The sequence below is a fragment of the Arvicanthis niloticus genome, chromosome 3 (genome assembly GCF_011762505.2).
Source record: "Arvicanthis niloticus isolate mArvNil1 chromosome 3, mArvNil1.pat.X, whole genome shotgun sequence".
NCBI lineage: Eukaryota > Metazoa > Chordata > Mammalia > Rodentia > Muridae > Arvicanthis > Arvicanthis niloticus.
In genome coordinates this window covers 34,887,831-34,911,005 of record NC_047660.1, presented here as the reverse complement: position 1 = coordinate 34,911,005, position 23,175 = coordinate 34,887,831, and positions in this window count along the sequence as shown.

Below are 23,175 nucleotides of genomic sequence, written 5' to 3'. Positions count from 1 at the left end.
ACGTAAGACCCACTCAAAAGTAGGGAAATCATGCCTTGTACTGAAAACAGATACAACTTCTGGGGCTAATCCAGTCATCGACATTAGAAAAGAATCTACTACCATTACTTTGCTAGAACAGCATAATTCTTTACTTCATTCTATGTCTTGTCCTTTTACCCGCACAAATAAAAAGCTTCTCCTAACAGCAAATGGAAGCCATCACAGAAAACCACAAGGCAGAGATCAATGGATCATGGGCTGCCCATCCCTAATGGATGTCTCCTTATTACAGTTCTTGCATCAATGACTCACGAACATCAGGGAGAAGTGGGTGAAAGATTGTAGGAGCTAGAATACTAGGAAGTATGTTGTGACACACTCTCCTATAGAAATGAATGCAAAAACAAGAACAGAATGATAGATGTGTTAACACGAAAAGGGGAGATTTTGTGAGCACCAATCCTACACACAGAATTACAGACAATTATTGACTATGAGAGGAAAAAGAGAGTTATCTTCTCCTCAGGATGAACCTTTTCATTGGTTATCTTATGCAAAGTGGTCAAAGCTAAAATCACATAAGCACAACAACAAAAAGAAACACAAGGTGCTATTTATACATTGGTGCACACACATACACACACACTCCTACGAATAATAATCAAAGGAAAAGAGCTATCAATTTTGGACTGGAGGTGGAGCTACATAAGAGGGGTTATGGAGCTACATAAGAGGGGTTAGAGGGAAAATATAGGAGGAAGTGAGGTAATTCTATATTAATTATATATAATTATAATACATCAAATATGTATAAATACAATTATATATGCTAAATATATAAACATTATATATTTTTATATTATATCACTATTATTAAATAGGTGATATGATGAATAAAATTTCTGAAAGCTCATCCATGAACTTTGAGAACCATGGCTAACATCAGAGGTGAAGGATGCTGAATAATGTGGGTTTCAGGTATGATTTCTCTACTCATTTGAAACTCCACTTCATTCCTAATATAAACTACACATTCTTCAATAATCTGGATAAGTAAAACTAATCTCATTTTAGCCTACCATAAAATTTCTTATTGTATCTTTGAGACTTTAATATTGGTTAAGTGTTCAGAATAGTGCTGAGCACAGAGAAGGTGCTATGTGAATCTTTGGCAAGTGTATTAAATAAATAAATGTGTTTTTCAATAATTCAGATCTTTTACACTACTGAAGATACAGTAATGTTGATGGTTTAATTATAGAGAGGACAAAATACATGTTTCAGTAACTGTATCACAAATGCCTAATACTTTGAGATGAAAGAATGTGGTTTAAAGTCATATAAAGCTGTGAGTATTGTATAGCTATGATAGCAATTACGCAAGAGGAAAACTCAAACTGTAGATACCAACATTTCTCTGTACATTTCAAGGTTTCCCGATAGTGGGAGGCCAGGAAAAGAGCTTCTTGGCTTCTACTTGAAGACATAATTGTGATAAAGAGTGGAAGGAAGGAAACAAACAGGATGTTGTCATAATCAGAGTAAGAAGGAGGAGCCATGAGTCAGCAGCACGTCATAACCCAATGCTGCACACAGTCTCATTAATGTAGCCATGGAAAAGCACCAGCCGTGTCTTCAGTCACACTCTTTATAGGGGAATACTCTCTTGCATTCCCTTCAGGGTTTTCTCAAAGTGAACGTCATTACATGTCTACTATCCCCTGAAAACATGATAATTTTAGTCCTAATAAAATGCTGTTGTTATGAAGTGTACTCCTATTACCAAGGTAGAATTGAGTGGAAGATGAATCAAGATGAATCAAGTCCTAGAACTGTATATAGGGATAGATAGATATAGATATAGATATAGATATAGATATAGATATAGATATAGATATAGATATAGATATAGATATAGATATAGGTGTGTGTGCATGTATATATATGTGTATCTGTATATAGACATGTATGTGTGTGTATATATATATATATATATATATATATATATATATATATATACACACACACTTATATATTGCTTCAGACTGTGTTTACTCTTGGGTTAATGTGATGTAGTTCCTCCATAGGCTCGTCTTGCTCTCACTCCCGAAGATATGTATATTCTTATCTGTATAATCTTATCTTCCTGAATCTCATTTCCTCCTTGGTGTCTCTCCACTTTGGAGAAGTTTCTTAAATTTTATCTCTGCATTAATAAAAAGGTCCATTGTTGAGTTTTATAACATTTATTAAAATATAATATTAGATGACTAATGATACTTCTTTTATTATAATTCTTATATTAAACTGCACAATGTACCAACACCAGTAATCTCTTCTTTATCTATGGAATCTTTTCCTTTAACCTAACACAATTGCAGGCTACTGGGGCAAATCCTTTGGCCATGGTAATTATCTGTGCTTTTTCTTTGTTGTATTGTTTCTCCCAAACCAAAAACAAAACAAAACAAAATTCCAGTTTTTTCTATAATGGGTTGGTGAATTCTCAGGTGGCAGCTGAAATCATACTGCTTAAGTCAAAGTTCCTTAGATTATAAAATATCTATTTTTCTATGAGACTAAACCACCTCTCTCTCTCAGTCTTCCAGTCTGTGTTATCATGTGATAAAGATGTAAGAAGACTTTGAACTGTCAAATATGCTAGAGTTATATTTGTGCCTAACCCAGCTATATCCTGAGTCCTGCTTTATACAGTTATATTTGACTTAAGTAACCCAAGTATACAGTCCACAGGACATTCAGCAACACTCCCTAGCCCTGCCACAGAGGGATTCTTAGTATCAATAAAGCAAAAGCATAATGCAGAAGAAGCTATCACATTTATTTACATAAAATCCAGCAATACTCCGACATACTACCATCCATATGCAAGTGTGCTCTATTTCCATAGAAACATTACCACATTATTGCAAAATAATATACTGAAGGCAAGGCCCGCATTTGCAAATTATACCTCCCATTCTTTTTATTCCTTCAAATAAACTATGGGCTGCCATATTTATTCATTTGTCACAGAAAACTAATGAGAGTATAAATGTAGCCAGCTATGAAAAATAAATGCCCAACAGCCCAGTGTAGGTTATGTATTAAGACACGGGTTATATGCAGGCAGGTTGCTTCTGTAGGGAGTTTGTCCCCACAAATCTTCCAGCATATATAGTGTTACATAACAGATTGCTCTGTCAGGGCTTCTGCCTCTGAATTCCAGGTGTGCTCAATTTTGCATCTGTTACTTTGCAAATGCATCAGACATGAACGGCAAACCATATGGCTTCCCTTACCGGACTAACATTCAATCACAAATATGCACAAATTACTGGCATACAGGCCAGTGCCATCTGAAATTGCTAAGAGTGAATGGTGTTGGGTTGGGTGAGCAGACATAACTCAACAGGAGTACAACAGCCCTGAATGTACTGTCTGTTGCTTCCCAGCTGACCCTGATCTATAGTGTCTGGATAACAAATGTGCACATTTAGAATAGCCTGTTCAGTTACCGCTCTGTGCTGGGAATCAAACAAGTTACAAATAGCCCCAAGACCAAATACAGTAGTGACACACAGTAATGGTGTCATTATCAAGCAATAATTCTGAACCTATCACTGACTCCCACCAGTTGTAAAAGTGATAGCCTGTAGCAATGTGGTCACTAGCAAGGGAATAACGAATTACACATAATATCTTGGTTTTACCTTCAATTAGCTTTGTGTGAGTAGGTGATCCATATTGTATCCAGGTCTATATGAGAGTCTTCATGATGCAGCTTGAATATTTGTTTCTGGTCCCTAGCCCTTACTTAAAATAGGAAGTTAAGATATTCATCAATTTTAATGTTTTTTCTGTATGTGCATGTGTGTGTAAGGTCAAAGCATAACTTGTAGGAGTTGATTCTCTCTGTTCACCACGTGAGTCCCAGGGATTGAACCAAAGACATCAGGTATGGTAGCAAAGTCACCTCTCCAAGCCTTCAAGTTTCTCTTTAGAATTGTTTTTCTAGTGTCACAAGCTGATGAACTATTATAAACTATGTTTTTACTGTACAGCCATCTTTTTATAACACAGTTATGGATGTTCAAACCTTTCTTTAGGACAAGATGCATTTTTTAAGAAAGGAAGAGTGGACTGCCCCTTTACATTTCCTCAAGCAACAAACGAGCTTTTGGAGAAATGCATCTACTTGACATTTCCAAGCAAGAAAAGAGAATTTTCTGACCATGCATATTCATGGTGCCTTTAGAAAGTCTTTCACAGAGACCTTAGGAGTTGCAATTATAACCAAGCATCTAGGACATATCATCAACAATCCTCAACATAATAGCAGATTACAGAACTTTTCCAATTCCAGAAGAAAAAAAAAAAAAAAAAAACTCGTGCTTACTCTATTTGTGTTTTTATATAAATCTTTATCTATTTTATAACAACAAAATATGAAGAAAGCCCAACCATAAAAATCAGCCACAAACAAAGTTAATGAACACTAAATACTGCTAACATTATTTAATTATATAATAGCATTTAAAACCTGTTCGAGTCTATGGTGATTGGGATTATTGCAAATATTAACCACAATTTTAAATAAAGGGAATTAGATCAGAAAGTCCAGAATTGGAACCACTGCTAATGGTTTTAGAAAAATGTATGTATTATCAGTAAGGCTTTCAGTAATGATAAAATCTTCATGTTAACCAAAACAACAAGTAATATAGCTCCCAAAATCCCTGCAAAATTTAGCTATCTCAGTTTCTCGTGTATGGAAAGAATGGCTGTATGTCAATGTTATTTACTTGTTATCAGTTTAGGCAATGAATTGTACAGTCAAGAGCATCATATGCTTTCTTTCTTTTGGCCAATTCTATTGATTTAGTTCTTTCTAGTTGGCAGATAAATTCAACTTATGTAGCAGCAATTATCCAGAGGGAACATTAATAAGATCCAGAAGATATAAGGCTCTTGCTTAGCCCCCCTGGACTAACCTTAAAACAGATTTTGATTCTATTTTTTTATTTATGCAAGATCGAAATCTCTGTGGCCCCACCTCATTAATCTTGGCTGCATTGTTGCAATTTACTGCTACAAGTATAGCTTCCATAGGCATAGATTCATGCTTTATCAGAATGATTTAAAAATAGCTATTTGTGTTGGGGATCAAGGGCTTGAAAGACTTACAGTTCTCATCCAGGTGAAGTCAAATAACAGAGGGAGTAGTGTTAGAACTTTTGAAAGAGGACACCCACTATAGAGAAGCTGAATACTTTGTGACAGAGGTAGGTTGACCCATCGAAACTGATTCTATTTATTATACCACCTCCTGACAGTTTGCAATACTACAGCACAATCTTATGCTTGCAACTAATTGCAAAAGAATAAATTGAACAAAATAGTACCAAATGGGCTCTACTCTTTAGCCATGTTTTGAACAAAATGTTCTATTAATCTAAAGGTCAAAGAGGAGTTTGTTGCCATAGCACTAATAACAAATATTATTAAAGTTCTTAACTATTTGGTCATTAGAATTTAATACAAGTGTCATAGTTATTGCATGGTATTATAGTATACCATGCAATATAGTATAATAGTTATTGCATATTGTATTATTATGTTCCAAGACTATAGAATTTATTTACCTAAATAGATAAATTTCCTGTTTATGTATCTTGCTGTTTAAGAATTCCTTGTAGAAAAAAAGGGGGAGAGTAAAGAATCATAAACATTGTGCAGCTTCCAAATAATTGACACTTCCATTTTTAAATTATAAGGATTTCATCTCTTCTAGACATTTGATCCCCATGGACCTCCACCATCCTAAAAATGCTATAATCAAAATTAGAAATGCCATTATATTGATACCCTTTTTTGGAATTTGTAAAAATTATCTGCAAAGAACTTAGTAACGTTTAGATATTGTGAAACCAAAAGGAGAAAAGAATTATGGCAGTCGTAAAGTATAACATATGATTTAATAAAATTGCATTTAATTTTTGCCTTGAGAGATAAAAGAACAAAGATAAAACAGTAAAGTAGGTCATAATTACGAGATATAAAGCAAGAAGAAACTTTAGCTTAATGATGTGCTTTTAAAATAAAGCAATTGAATAACATAAACAAAAACTTAACTCAAGATAAGAAAACTAAAAGACAGGAGCAAAAGTCACTGAAAATGTTAAATGCTTGATGGTGAATAGTTTAAATGCCTCTATGAGAAACCACCTCTGAAACGGAAGTTATTCAGATTTTAAGAAATAAGGATTTTTCAATGTTCTGGCAATTGTTTATGTGAGACTGTTAGTATTATACAAACAATTGTTCTCTTGCTTTTCAGTTTCTTGCTTGATAGCCAGTTGCTCAGAATATTTACATCTACCAACTTCCCTTACTGTTAGATATGTCTGTGCTCCTCAATTTTTCCAATGTGATATAAGTAAAGGGCATATATAGAAAGGGGTCATGAGGTCTCCCACAATACACCCTTGTATATCCTGCATATCATGATGTATATACATATATCATGATGATCATACATGTATATCATGTAAGATCAGCCTTGTAAGATCATATACACACACATTATACATATATATATATATATATATATATATATATATATATATATATGAATTTTCAAATGCTTTGATTTACAGGAGTTGATGCTTACCTTTGATCTTTTTGTATCAAAAAAAGATCTTTTTTTTACACTTTCTTGCTTTCTGAGTGTCAACATAGTGATAGAAGGTAGACTAGCCATTCTGAGCCATCAGATCACCTAAGAATAAAACATTAAAGGAAATGACATAGCGCTGGGTCAGGAAGAAAAAATCTGAATTTTGATACCATATAGGTCTTGAATATTTTTTAGATTTTGAAAAACAATGAATACAATTACATCTTACCTAGACCATTGCTATTTTTCATTATGTTCTATTTGTTTAACTATAAGCAAGAACAGAAACTAATCTCTTCTGAAATATATCCACAATCATGCTACTTGACATAGTCTCTATTTACTCAGATTATAATCTCAGGCAAAACCTTGGCTATTGTTTGTAAAAAGAAGTCCAACCTACAAAATTGTCTTTTCATCAACAATTCTTTTCAGCATTGCTTCTATCAGTAGAAATGGTGAGGAAAATTTTTTTTTGATCCCAGAACACTACTCAAATCTGCAACTGAGATAAACTATGAAACCCATCCTTTGCTGTATGGCAGTCCTCAATTTGGATAAAAGTCTGAAGTATTAGACTGATGAGATAGTGTGAAATGCTTCACAGTAAAGCCTTGCAAGATCATATTAAGCACATGAGTGCTCCTTATTTCTTGAGTTCTATACAATGATCCATATAAAGTAATTGTGAAACTACAAACATTCTGTGGGGCTGTAAGTTATATAAAACACATTAAAATGCACTATAATGAGACTTCTTTGAGGTTATTAAATGATCCTACCCTTAAAGTGATGTTCCAACTTCCCTACATTATAGTAAAACTATAATGTAATAATTTGTGGAATAAAACAACACAGAAGCTACCATTTCTGTCTGTGAGTTTAAACAGCACCACAAAATACAGTTATTATCAATCCACTGATTGATGTCTTCTGTGATGTCCACGGAACCCACGATTCAGACTAGAGTATTTGGGTGAGCTTGGTATGGGCTACAGGTTTGTTTGCTGGCACACGTTCCAAACCTTAGATATTTCTAAGAAGCATGCTAGAGCATGAATCTTGCATAGTAGACAGCAGTAAGATGCCATTGTTCCGCAGTACAGGGGAAGATTCTAAGATTTCTGCTATAATAGAAGGTCACACAACCTATACTGGAATCTGAGGCAAAGAAATAATAATAATAATGTTATTGCTTTAAAGTTTTGATATTTTCATCATCATTGAAGCACTTATTTTGTTTATACAACATTGGGAAATTATTTATTCTGATTGCTGAGTTTTATAGCCCCCCCTTAAACCTAGCACTCAAGATAGAAGTGTGTGAAAATCAATAAAATGGTCTCACTGGGTCTGACTTGGTCTTAACCTACATTTCAAAATTGAGCCCACAGTTTTTATGACTTTGTCATGCTCATGTGCACTTCTAGATCTTATCATATCTGAAATACAATATCAGTTGATGCTTTCTTGCTCCCCATTATTATTATATAACAGGAAAGGCCTGCACCATGAACAATTCCTGAAGAGATACGTAAAGTTTCCTCCATTCATGAGGCAGGTTTATAACATACCATCCCTGAGATAAGAGCCACATGGATATTACAAATCAAGCAAACTGTAAAAATGGTGGACACATTTGGAGGGGCTCATTTTTATAAAAGGAAGATTAGCAGAGCTACCAAAATCTGAAGATTCTAATAGGAATTAGTGTTTGTGCTCTGCTGTCTTGGAATTACACAGCAGCATTCTCGGCCAGGCCAGGCCTCCTACACACATTTCTGCTTAACTCAAAGCTGTAGCAAAAGGCTAGACGGACACTTTTCTTTGCCTCTAGCAACTGCTCAATGTTCTGTTGAATTTTATTTGGACTTATTATTTGGCTTTTGGCTGAGCACCTTAAAAGACCAGCCTGCAGCAACAGTAAACATTGCTTCCTGCGTGAGACCTGTAGGACCATTCTATCAATCCTGAAAAGTTCTTCCCTAGGGAGGACACTAAGTCAGGATGAACTCCCCACAAAGATGCACATACAGGCATGAGATAGCACACACATGCTTTTCCATTAAATGGATGCTGTCTGAAGAACCGAGATTGTTGCCACAGAACAGCAAGTATCTTTGTGGACAAAAACATTACTTAAATGTAAGATTTTTGTCAGGTAATGGCCTCCTGATTTTCAAAGCAGGTCACAATTGCTGCCATTCGTGGTTATAGGGTAGGGTACGCATGCTTAGTGGAAAACACAGATTAGGTGCATAAGGGAGGTTGAGTGTCTGACAGCACTGACATGTAATGAAAGGTAGTTTTTTAAAACCTTGGTTTCTTTGGCTGACAATCAGCATAGTTAGAAAGGAACTTAATTGCACTGTTTAAGATTAGGAAAGGGGGAACAAACTTATCAATTCCAAGCTTAAAATGCCATCATACAATATGAGAATAACTACTCATGAAGAGTGCAGCAAGAAAATTTAAAAACCAATAAAATGAAATACTCTGCACACAGTAGAATTCAGGGCTCTGAGAGATCAGAGAGTCAAATGCAGCAGCTGTATATTAAAAGAAGGCTGAATAATTTTATGACCACTATAAAAGAGGAGATAGGATTAAACTGCTGTAAAAGTTTAGAAATAAGGGGAAACTTCATAACGACAGAGGCGGGTGAGACCTCAAAGTGGGCACAATGCAAGTATTTCAATTTGCCATAGTGTCCTCCAATTTATCAAGCTTTGTCACTCAAAATGTAAAAAAAAAAAAAAAAAAAAAAGTTCTCTTAAGCTCTTACACATTGCAGACCACAACAATCCATCAGAACATGTTACTTACTCCGTACTTTACCTCTCTCTAGTAGCCAACAGTGAAGCATGATTTTTCTCCCTGGTAACTGGTGTTTTAAAATAGTCCCTGCATTTGTAAACATTATAAAAGCTACAATGTCTCTGCCTATCCATATCATTTGATAGTCACAGACACTGAAGGAAATACAAGTAAATCTGTTTAGGAATCATCAGTATGTGATGTTTAAAAGCCATCTCAATTGAATGCCTCATGCTCATTGGTGTATTTAGACAGTTAGGTGCATTTGGATATTATAATTTAATAGGAGTGATTCAGGGAAGAAGAAGAAGATTAAATATAAACTCACAAGCATGTATACATGTTTCAAAAGTCATGGACGCCTTTCTTCTACTGAGGGGAGAAAAAAAGAGTAAAAAGAATGAACCTGTTTAAAGAACGAATTATTCTACTTTTCCAAATTAAAGACATAAGGAAACAAAGGGACTCAGTGGAGAAGTATCTAGAAAGGTGATACTTTCTAGATACTTCTAGAAATATCTAGATGCCTCAGAAGTCAGCTCATCTCAAGGGTGAGCAATGTCAACCACTTGTAAAAAATCAAGTGAGGTGATGACATCTGAGTAATAATGTTTTGGTTTAGTGATGATAATGTAAAGGACTTAACCAGGAATGATTTCAGTAATGAAGTAGGGCCAACTGATGATGTGAATAAGTTCCATACAAAAGGGAAGAAAGTAACTCAAAACTGTGATCAACAAATTCAGGTCCTCTCAAGGAGAATGCTCAACGTCTAAAGCAGGAAGTGGGAGTGACAATATGATAATTATTTCTATCAAAGGTAGTTAGCCCATGATAGGCCAATATTTTTTATAAATTTCTTCCATCTCATAAAATTTTTATAACAATCCTTTAATCTCACCCACATTCATTAAATTTATATTTATGCAAAGGTAGATGTTTTTCCAGAACTTGATAAACTGAAGAGATAGACTCTATTCCTAATCCCTAACCCAACATCACCCCTCCATTCACACCCACAACTTCATTTCCTCTATGATGATTTTCTCAAATTAGTTAATTTGAAGGACTGTGTACTCCAGCTAATGGGGAAAAAACACAAACACAACCTGGATTAGAGTATAAAGAAAGTAAACAACCTGTATTAGTATACTTCCTAACTAGTTTGGGTTATTGGTTATCTTTTGTTTAAATGAAATTATCTTGCTGAGTTACTTTTGCTTTGTTCCTGTATTTTGTTCTGCAACACTGAGAATATCAGTTTCTAACAAAAGGAGGGTGATTATAAATATTGGGGAAGGGTTAGCATATTGTAAGCTTATTAGAGTATTTCAAAAGAGAGGGGAAGATGTTTAAGCAAGAATGAAAGAAAAAAGGAGGAAAGAAAGAAAGAGAGAGAGAGAGAGAAAGGACATCACTAAAGTGCTGTCTTTGAGTAGGGAAGGCATGATAGCATATAATTATATCTGGACTGTTGACTTCATCCAGGACAATCAAAAGTCACTTACAGGGTTGGTAGGTTATTCAGGATAAGACACAAGTCGGTAATGAGAGCATGTGGAAGTTTTCTTCCGATTGTATTTATCTTATCAGTGAAATACAAGGAAGTACTGCCAAGTGAGAGTAACTATAAAAAGACATTGCAGATTCTAGGGGAAAGTGTGTGTGTGTGTGTATGTGTGTGTGTGTGTGTGTGTGTGTGTGTGTGTGTGTTTAATGAGGACCATAAGTACATTGTTAGGATAAAGAACAAAGCTTGCCATGATATTAAGGATCAATTTTTGCTATTATTAGGTTGATTAGTTTGGGGACTTTGTTTGTTTGTTTGTTTGTTTTTGAAATAGTATCACTGTGTGGTCCTAAGCTAACTGAAACTTGCTATATGTAGACTATGACCAAGCTATTCTCAAACTCAGAGATCATGCTGCCTCTGCTTCCTGAGTGCTAGCCTTAAAGTCATGCATTGCCCTATACAGCCCCGATCTCCTTTCTAAGCTAAATTGGCCATCCCCATGTGTGTTCAGAAGGATTATATTGTGATTTAGCTAAATGAGTCCTAACAAAAAGAAGGAGGGCAAGGGAGTTAAAAGTGTTTGCAAGGAAATGAGTATAATGGTTGACTACAAAGTTCAAAATTGATTGGGGATTAAGAAAGGAGGTTAGGAATGAAGAAAAAATAATGGACTGTGGGAAGCATTGGATGATTACTGGGCTTGACGTAATTGAGTAAACTGGGAAGATAAGGATGGGTGGTAATCAGTTAATGAAATGTTTGAAATTGAGTTAACGGATGTGTCTGAGTAAAGAATTCATCAAGATCAGGGCCACAGGATGTTGTCTGGGGTAAAACTGAGCCAAGAAATTGAGTATGTAGAGCACTAGGAAAATCCTGTACATGGATTTTAAAACAATTAAGATTCTGACAAGAGTGGTGTTAGGTAGAAAGAAAAAGCTTGGAACTACATCTAAAAAAATAGGGGAAGAGATTGCCCAAAGGGATGAATGTGGCAGGGGTGGTCTGCACAACAAAAGGTACAGTGTGTGATAACTACTACTTGGTAGCAGAAGATGTAGAGCTGACAACTTTTTAAAAAGACAAACGTAGGGAAAGTGATCTAGACATAGTAAAAGACCAAAGAACCTTCACTAGCTATATGAGAGATGAAAGCATTGTACTGGAGGTAAGTGTGGCTGAAGTGATGTTTGATTAGACAAAAATTAGTGAGAGAACCTTACATAGGAAAAGCTGAGGACACAGGGAAGTGTCAGAGGTCACTTTATTCCTAAAGAGGTGAAGTATTTCAGAATATGGGAAAACAAAAGAGGATGAAGGGCAGGAATGATTTGAAAGTCTACTCATCTCAGTACTGACAAATATATCATACAACTAACTGACAGAGAAAGAAGTGAAGTTCAGAATGAGATTGGTCCTCCTGGTTCAAGAAACATAATGAAGGAGAGATGGGAACTTTGTAGAGTAAGAAACTATTTCCAGAGCTTGCTGAACTCCAAGTCTCTCACCCCCTTAACTCTTAAAAAATGGAAGCAGGGAAACTGCAGAAGGGCAGTTTTCTTTCTAAGAAACACCTATCCTCTTACTCCCTGATTCCTTGGATCTGTGGAAGGACAGCCATCTTCACTACTCTACCCCAGTTAGCAAGACTTCCAGATTCACAAAGGTTTACAAACGCAATGAGGAAAGATCTTCTGGCCTTCCTGTAGTCCCTAAGCAATATGCAGCAAAATCTATCAAAATGTTGGCCATCCTCTCTTTCAGCCCCAGCCTAAAGTCAGCGGCAGTGAGTTGCCCTCCCAGAGCTGTCAAAAATGGTGGCTCCTCTCAAAATGGCAGCACCATGACATCAACTCAGCTTGCAGCTGTCACTGGAGCTGTCCACAGTGACAAGACCTTTCCTGTCTCAGCTGATTACAGTCATGAGTTGTTGTTCACTGTGGAGACCCCTTCTTCCTCCCCCCCCACCCCCAAGCTTATCCTACAGGAGCGATCCATGGTGGTATAGCTTCTTTCTACTTCAGCAAGAGCTGCCACTCAGGAGCTGTCCACAGCTTCTCCCCCTGCCAGCCCTCAGCTCCACAGAGAAGGCACCCCAGCAAAAGCCAGTTGCAGCTTGGAAGGACTTCTCACCCTCAACCATGGGCCAATTCAGGGAAAGGGGGTTGAAAAAAGTCACCAATCCCTGAGCAGAAAAATCCACCAATCTCTGAGCATAAATCCACTAATTTCTGAACAGAAAATCTCAGCAATCCCTAGGCTTCTGAAGCTCAGGACTCAAAATCCCACCAATTCTCAATCTGGAAATTTCTGCCCTAAAAAAATCTACCTCTCAAGAAATAAGCACTGTTCCTTTTCTAAATTCTTGCTGCCCACTTTCAGGAGTAGGGGGCAGCCATTCCTAAATTTTTCCCTCTATACACTGGATCCTCCAATAAAACTCTTTCATGAGATATCCTGCGGGTTGTGACTCTTTCATTGGAAGAACCCAAGAAGAAAAGAAGCAATGAGCAGAAGAAGCAAAGAGATAACACTTTTCTCTCAATATACAATTAGAGCATAATTATACCAATTTGTACCAGTGAGGTACAAGATAGTCCTAATACCCAGTTCATCATTTTGTTGACTAACCAGAACCTCTGTCATCTCTCCTAACTAAAACACTTAGTTCTGAACCTGGCTTTTTTTTCTTGGCTTTAGAATGAATGTCAGCTGAAAACCATCCACTCAAATCTTTTCTCTCAAAGTAAATAGCCAGGATTGGCTATGAGACTATAAGTTTTCAACCCCGTCAGAAATCCAGAATGACTGAGTTAACTGAAATTATGGAAAGCACAAAGCATAGCTTCTAAAACTTAGCCAATTTATAGATACCGCTGAACACCTGGACAGTCCCTGTACTATAAAATGTTGTAGCATCTGATCTTCAGCCTTCTGGCCCAGCATCATCTGACAGACATTAGTGATGCAGAATTATTAAGGGCTGATTACTCTGTCCGGGCAGATATAATCAGTCGACTATTCTGCAAGTGTGTCCTTTTCTGGACAGTAATTTGTCTGTAGATGGAAAGAGGCAATTCTTGCCTAGTGGCTGTCTCACCACAACTGGAGTAACTCCAAAGATGCTCAATTTCTTCTTAGAATCTAAGACAGGAAGCTTTCAGGAGCAGACATGTCTCTAATCAAAATGAACATTAATACAGAAATGTTTGTAACGTCAATTCTGTGGACTTCTGACGTTTTGAAAACCAACTATCCATGTAAGGTAATCTGGACTCTTGTCTGTTAACTCCTCTCAGCTATTTCTAAATAAAATATAGAAAACATCCTAACAATGAACTCAAAGCCATGAATTTTCTATAGTCCCTTAACTCACAGGCTAACCATCTCAAATCAGTTGAAAAGGTTAAAGAAAAACTGGGTATAAGCCTTGTATTCCTAAATGTGTCATACAGGCACAATGCCTATGAGAGTATCAAAGAGAAAGAACAGGGCCGAGGCTCCTTAGCTCCTCAGTTCATCTGGGGATACCCTTCCCTGGGAGGTACAGTACCTCTGCTGAGGAGTTTTCCTCTCAGAGTTATGTGTTTTCTGTACTCCTGAATCTCAGGATTCCCTTCTTTTGGAACCTATTCTAACTCAGAGATAAATGTTCCTGAGCCTCTGTGTCTCAGAATACTCTTCCATTGTGGCACTGTTTCACCCAAAAGTTGTGTGGTTCCTGGCCCTGTGCATCAGGATGCCCTTCCAATGGGTACATTTTACCCCAGAAATGTATGGTTTCTGAGCTTCCAAGTCCCAGGATACCCTTGTACCCAAGTGAAACACTTACACTTCCCATTTCTGTTGATAGACGCTTAGGTTTGGGGAGAGAGAAATGGTAGGAAAGCCTTGGGAAGAGTTAGAAAGGAAATCTTAAATACACCTATAGACTATTGTATATGAGTTATCCCCAAATCAATTTCAGTAACTAAAATCAATTTCAGGGACTATTAAAAGGCTTATAACCAATCACATAGATTGTGAGTCTTTCCTTTAATCTGGCTTGATTCTTTAGATATTAAAATGATTTCTGGGTGATCCCACATCAATTCCAACTTGAGGATACAGGAGGGGGGATAGTAATTAACTCCAAAGGCTCAAATCCCAGATAAGATTGTAAAGAAAACTACAAGAGAGGCATTGAAGTTTGAGCTTTCTACAAACACTTTAATATGAATGTTTAGTGTTTTAAGACAAGAATACTTCATGAGAAATTTTTGTTTGCTATATTTGACAACTCTATCACTGAAGGAATTTTAGAAAATCAACAACTGTATAGATGGATAGCTTTGTTCTGTGCAAAGTGAAAAGTCCCAAATGAAATATCTGAGAAATACTGTGCAGATTTTCAAGCCTTCTTTCAAGTTACTCATGTCACAAATAGAGCTGTGAAAGATAGAAATGCAGCTGAATGAAGTCAACAGCTAGCTAGCGTGTTCCCTCTCTGCATTGTGCTCTATCATCCATTATTCCCTGTGTCGTCTCAGCTTCAAAGGATGCTTCAGGGAACTGAGAGGGAAGCAGTACCAGAGGACAGGACAGATTCTGTCAACGATCAGAAGGTCATGGAACCAAAGGGGACATAAGGGATGATCTCTAGGACAATATTTCCACATGTCTGTAGCTATTCTCTAATATAGTTCTTTGTAAGAATTTCACACCAATTGAGAAAAATGAAAAACAGAAAATGGAAGAAATGATTTTTTTAAAAAATTCTTTTAAATTTCTTACATGAATACAAGAGACTTAAAGGAGTACATTAATTTTGCCTCTTGCTTCTGTCTCCTTAGAGGAAAGGTGTCATTCCCTGATTGTTGGAGGTCACACATTACCAGAGTATGCCTTACCTAACTGAGTAAGTTCATCCATGGTGGCTGAAACATGAATGATAGGCAGTATATTAAAAATCTACAATCAATCTAGTAGAGGATAACCAGCTGGATAAAGCAGAATAGTCTTCAAACAGTCACTGTATATGAGACTGCACATTTATCCACCTTCCCATCTCAAAAGGTAACACATTCCATGCTCTCTCATATATTTAAATCATGATAAGTGAATTTCCAATATCCTTTGAGAATGCTGTTATTGTTTAACTCTATGATTTTATATTTACACAGCTCCTCCATCATATTATCTCTGACCATTTGTGGCATAATTAAGTATTAATACCAAGAAAATAATTTCATCTACGTAATTCTATTGGGTAAGAAATATGGAAGGCATTAATTTTCCTGATCATTTGGAAGTTCTAGCTGTGTCCTCAGAGAAAATAAAACAACAAAATCTACTGATCCTTTAAAGAAAAGTAAAAAAGAATTAAGACAATCAACACAACAAAAAGACAATGTTTCCAAACGAATTTCACTCTTACAAATTTCATACTTTATTTGTTCCAGGAAAATTGCCTTAGAAATAAAAACTTTTTTCACATTCACTTACAAAAATAAAAAGAAATGACATTCTTGTACACATTGCTGTTTAGACAAATTTGTGTTTTTAGATTAATATGGAAAATCCCATACGGTGTGACTTTTTAAAACCAACTCAGAAATGCATTTCCCCTGGGAGTGTAGGATTGGACCCAGCCTCCTCTATAATTCCTATACCTATTATGATTCTATCCTTTATCTACAATCTATAAGCTTACTGCCCAGCAATGTGTCCAGCACAGTTACAGACTTACTATTAACTGATGTCAGATACAGTCTGTATTGGCTCCCAAATCCCCTGGTGACTCCCTCTTATCCCACAGAATAAATCTGATCCTTTTACTTTTCCTCACCTACTCTTCATTTACTTAATTCAGTCTCCAGAAAGCTTTCTCCCAGGCCCTTACACATTTCTTTCCCCAATATTTAAATACAGAACCATAAGTAAAATGGGCTTTGGCACAAAATCTGAGTTATGAATCAGAGAATGGCCACTGAGAATTGAATTTAAAATTGATGGAGAATGAGAAGAAGAACTTCTGCAAGAAAATTGAGCAAATGTACTCTATGCTGTCTTATCATCAGCATTCAGTTCTGTGAGTTAGCTGTGCATGCTGGCAGTCCCGCAGCCAGTGCTAACAATGATTCTTAAACAGTTCAAGTAAGTGGCACAGCTATCCCTCATTAAATGGCACTGTGCTTGTCAAACACCTTACAGTATGGTTTACTTAGGCTGGTTTGTATATTGAAATATTGGTACTTGCATCATTTCTCTCATAGTAGAATAAAGCATGTTTGAGGATTCAATTTTTTCCTCTTTTCAATCATCCATACAACCACCCCCTCCCATAAAAAGTGCATGTCATTCACTCAAATTAGGTCACAAAACTGAAGAAGTAACATGCTGTGCAGACAGACTGAATACTGGACATTATTACACACTGTGAGATTGCTTAAGCATCACCATAGGAAGAAATTGCTTTTCCATGTCACAGTGTTCCAAGATGGATTTAGGACAAGACAAGGCAAGTAATAAGGATGTCTGTTGAATGTCATGAATCTTACTAAATCAATTAGTTGCTAAGATATGGGACGATTTTTCGCTAGCCTCCTTCACCCCTAGTGCTACAAAGGCCACAAAGTTATCAAGCACACAGTACTAGAGTGCCCTGCCAGAGTTCAGCTTCTGCAGGAGGCTCCTAAATGGAAAATTACTCTGATTGTGGCAGTCCAATTTCAGATGGCAAGCATCATTGAGACTGAAGCTAGCTGCTGAATCTCAGGGAAAGACCCAAGTGTTTATCCTATTCTAGAGATACAATTAGCTATCGTTTTTTTTATCTCCACATCTGAAGAGCCTAAATCAGACAAGTACCCTATGAGCGCTTCTGGCCCTGAAAAGGAGGCAATATCACACTGGGTCTGGTTTCTTTTCCATTCCATTAACTGACTCTTTCAATAGACAGCAATTAATCACTCTCCTTTATGTACAAAGACAAAATTATAGCTTTGTAGTCTAAGTTCAATTTGATGAAGAATTTAAGGGTAAAACTTCTCAAAATGGTCAACACCTTCAACATAAATATAAGAGCTTGTCAAAATGTACCGACTAAGCAATTTCTTTCTCCTTGCAACTTAGTCATTTCACCAAAAAGGGGGAAAAAAAAATAAGATAGTTATATAACCAGAAATATAAAATACAAATGTTATTTGTTATGTTAGAAAAGACTACATGACAAAGGGGGTGTGGTTCCATTGTGCTGCTGGAAGAAGACATGTCTAACCCAAGCATCCTTTCATTGCTCAAAACCTTTTTGGTACTTTGTTTTGGAATTTAGAATAAACAAAGAGTGCATTTACTGTCTATATTTATCTCTTTAGGCTAAATTTAATTTTATTTCAATTGCCTACAATTCATTTATAAATTCATCAGTTAAGTCTTATAAAAAAGAATCTAATAATGAATTTAAAATTGACTGTTGTGTCTTAATGAATGCAATATCTGTATCATTGACTAAAGTAACAAACATCTAATGATGGTGTATGACCCTAGACTTAAAGTAACAAAAAAAAAAAAGAAAAAGAAAAAAGAAAGAAAAAAAGAAAGAAAGAAAGAAAGAAAGAAAGAAAGAAAGAAAGAAAGAAAGACATGGTGACTTTGCACCAAACAGCATGGAAAAAAAAAATAGCAGATGAATACTTAACAACTCCAACACCTTGCAGGATTTGTAAGTAAAATGGCATGAGATTTCTTCCAAAGGAAGGATTTTTTTCTAACTGAGTCATCTGGAGGGTTGATAAAGAAAGCTGGATGAAATCTTCTTGAGAAAGAAGATTTTAACAAAGGAACAGTGACAAGGACATATACATAAATGACAAACAAATGTAGCCACAAAGAGTCACTGAACAAGAATACATACAATAGGTTTATAGTAGTTAAGTATCCTGGTATAAGTCAAGATATTTACTAAAATGTTCAAAGTAGAACTGTCCCTTTGAGTAGGGTACTCAGATCTATTTTTTATTTAAAGATGATAGAAAAAACATATCCTGAGTGGCTCACCAAGATGGCAGAGATAACAGTGGTAACAGGAAATGGGGATGTTGAAAAGAGTAAGTTGACTTAGGGGCTGTGCACAGGAACCAAAAGGCAGGAAAATTCTAAAACATCCACCCCAGGAAAGATTTTACCTTCCAGGAACTCTAGACTGGACCACTCCCAGGGCTCACATCTGTGACCTTATCCTCTGTGTTCCATTTGACACAGCAAGTGTCAGTGTCTCCACTACCTATGATAGTGATGGAAACCCCTAGAAGTGGCTTTTATGACCTCATCCTTGAGTTGCAAAGTATCTTGCCTCATCTTTATTCTATGCCTATATTCTTCAAGAACCTATTTAAATTTCTTAGTGAATAAAATCTTTGTGCATTCTAGACTGCATCTATTTTATTTATATGTTCATTCTGACTTAGAGGTTCTGGTATATTGGGGTATAGCTTGCAAGTCTCTCTCTCTCTCTCTCTCTCTCTCTCTCTCTCTCTCTCTCTCTCTCTCCCTCCCTCCCTCCCTCCCTCCCTCTGCCCTCTCTTCTCTCCTCTCATTCCTCCCTTCCCTAAACAGGATGATCTTGAACTCACTATAAAGCCAAGAAAGACTGAATTTCTGAACTTCCTTTATCAACCTCCCAAGTGCCAGTGTAAGGGGAAGTGAGCTGTAAAAGCTTAGTTCTCTTTGGTGTGGCCTCTGGTTAGGTTTGTCACTGTTTATGACTGCTCATTACACCATTCATGAAGCTATGATGACATTTCAGCTGTAGATCTGAAGAAGTAGGATATCAAAGTGTCCACTGGAAAAACAAAACAAACAAACAAAGATGAAAGTGGTACCTACATCTAGCCAGGAGTAAGCTCAAATGTCCTACCATCCAAGCAAGTATCCTTCGCACCATCCTAGTATGGAGTATCAATATATTGTAAAAGGTGCCTCTTGTGAGTAAGAATAAGGAGCACATTTTTCATCCAGGTGCTATGACCATATATGCATAGTCTTAGAACTAGGAGAAAGGCAATAAACAGAGAAAGAATGGTTGAAGTGTTTCTCCAGTCATCTCCGGGGAGGCTGGGAACATGAACCTTCTGTGACAATGCCTTGCAAAGAAGGGAAGAAATAGATTAGCAAATTATTTCTGTTATGCCCAGATCATGAAGTACCCAAAGACCAACAGAGACCACTCATATGCAACCAACTCATATGCAAAAGCATATGATCTTTATTCAGGCTTGAGCTTAGACACTCCAACCTCTCCAGTGAAGTAGATGGGCATGGAAAGTCATGAGCTGGTGAAGCTATGCCTTTTTATCACAGTTACAGCAGGGTGAGGGACTTTCAACTTGGCAGTTACATAATTGGTTGACATTTGAAAATTGCACCTTGGCACACTTCTATGGGCTAGTAATGATTTTAAATTGGCATAAATACTAGTAGCTAGCTTAAGTATTCTATTTTAAGACATTTGGAACGTTAGGCACTTTCCTCTTAAGAGCTGATTGGCTGTTAGTACAAGTGGAGTAGCTGTTTATTAGGGGAGTTGTGGCTGTTGCTATGGGTGTCTTGGTTCCTGGAACAAGTTGGGGTGACTCCAGTCAATGAGTTCAATCAAAAGGCAAGTTAAACATAAAATGGAGTCTAAAAGTAAAATGGGGTTTGTAATGTTAAGCAGGGCCCTTCAGTTTCAAGGATGAAATTCTTTGGTGCTAAGGGAAGCATTAAAGATGATATTCAAGCTTTAGAGCCAAAAGAGAGCACATTACTCAATTACTCAAATTGAGACAGTGACAGGAGAATGAAGATAAGATGGAAAGGGTTTAGTTTCTCCAGTGTTGCAGAATGAGCACCTACAATAATGCTCAGTTACTCTACTAAATTTGGAGCCTAAATCTGTACTCCAAGTTTCTGGCTTGTTGAGTATACATAGAAAGGTTAGGGGCCAACATATTAACTGTATTAATGGTTGTTATACTCTGCAGAAGTCATGGTCAGGAATCTTCACAGAGATATTATTTATAATGTTGAAACACAAAACTAAAATAAATACCTGGTTAGTAAACTGACTTTAAAATCAAGCTTAATAGTAGTATCCAATGATACATTTCAATGTTAAGATATATTGGTTTTAAGAGTAGTACAATTTTTGTTTTACTTTTATTTTATTTGATGCTTAATTTAAAAGAATAAATATCACTATTTTTAAAGAAAAAAAAGAATAATGGGGAAAAAATGATCTTTAGAGCCCTATTCTTGAAGTCTTTTTTTAGTTATCATCCAAATTGGAGCGTCTAGGAAACATTACAGACTGTGCATAGACTTCCCAGGCCACATAACAACAACTGTGTAATACTCAGGCATGCAGAAGGGGAGAAAAAAAAATGGCAAGCATATTCCTCAAAAAAAAAAAAAAAAAAAAAAAAAAAAGGCCTTGTCCTATGAACCTGATGAAGCCAGCTACAAAAAAACTTCCCTACAATAGCACAAGCAAAGGAAGTGGAGGAAGGCTCTGGTCTGATTTGTTATTTTTGAGGAAAACAGTCCAATTCCTCTAATAAATAATAAGCCAATGACTATCAACCTCAGACCTAGTCAAGGAAACAATAGTCTTCCCTTCAAGGGAACAGGGAAGAGGAGTTCTCAGAATGTTCCTACAGAAGCCAAACTTACAGCTGAGTAAAAAGGAAGGAAGGCCTCATTTTTTGTGTATATGAGTAGTTTTGCCTACATGTGTGCTTGTGTATTACATTCACGCCTTGTTCCAGAGAAGAAGAGGATATTAAATTCCCTTAAACTGGAGTTGGCACTGGTTGTTAACCACTGTGTAGGTGCTGGGATTTGAGTTCTGAGTTGTCTAAACACCCATTGCTCTTAAGCACTTACTCATCTCTCCAACCTGGCAGACTTTCCTCTGGTTGCCTAAGTCAGAAGTTAGGGTCTCCTTCTCAACAAACAGTCCCTTTTCCACCAGTGGCAAAACAATTTGTAGTTGAACAAACAATTCTAATTCAATGCAACACATTAATGCTGCCACTGTCTGTCCCTCCCTGTTACATTCATCATGTCCCCTACATCTGCACACTAGACTTTCCTTGGTACCCTTATCTCTGACTCCTGGATACTCCACTTTCTTCTTCACGGTGCTGAAAGACTGTAAAATGCAAAGCACACACACTGTCTCCCCGCATACAACCCTCTTGGTATTCCCAGACACTTCCAAGATAACATCAAAACATTTGCCAGCATTCTACTTACAAAACCATTTATTGACACATCTTTCTATCCTATTAAAATCTGAATTATTTTGGTGGAGACCAGTCCTTTATCTGTATTTTCATCCATTTGTACTCCTGTATTGTCATTCATTGCATTCTATTTCTGTGTTGTCAAAGATAGCAATGTATTTGTGTGTCCAAAAATGTATTTGAGCTGTACAAACCACATTCACATATGAGCCTGTGTATTAGACTAATTCTTGCATGCCATCTGAGACTTATTAGTCTTCCCCTAACAAGTTCTAATTCCAGGCATACCAAGAAATACACAGGTAAAGCTAAGTCTTCCTGCTCTCTCTTATGTTTACATTCTTCAGCTTGCTGTTCCTTTAATCTACTTAGCTATATTTCTGATATATTGTCTACATTTCAGAATGTCAGCATTTGCCCTATCAAGTTAACTTCTCTTATTCCTAATCCTTTCTTGTTCTAACAACACTGGACCCAGATCTTCCCCTGGCATCTGTGCATATTTCAGACACTAGGATCATCAAACTTACTGTGATCTTTTTAATGTTTTTTTTCCTCCATTTGGCTACAAAATGTCTCAACTTGCCATCTCTGAATGGTATATCCAATGATTAAATAAAAAAGAAAGGAAGGGATTGTTTTACATGTCATGTTTTTCTTTTCTTTCCTTTTTTTTTTTTTTTTCAGCATCTTACTCTGTGTCCCAGTATATTCTAAATAATGTAGCTCAGATTGCCCTCAAGCTTACTGTGATCCTCTTGCCTTTACTTCCTGGGTGCTGGAATTATAGGCATGAGATGCTGTGTGTGGCTAGCTTGTCTAAGAGAAAATTCATCAGGAAAGGCCCAGTAGCTCTAGAGCAGAGAGAAGACAGAAAGCTGATTATGTATTCCCTGTCTCCCTGCTAATTACTTTGCTTT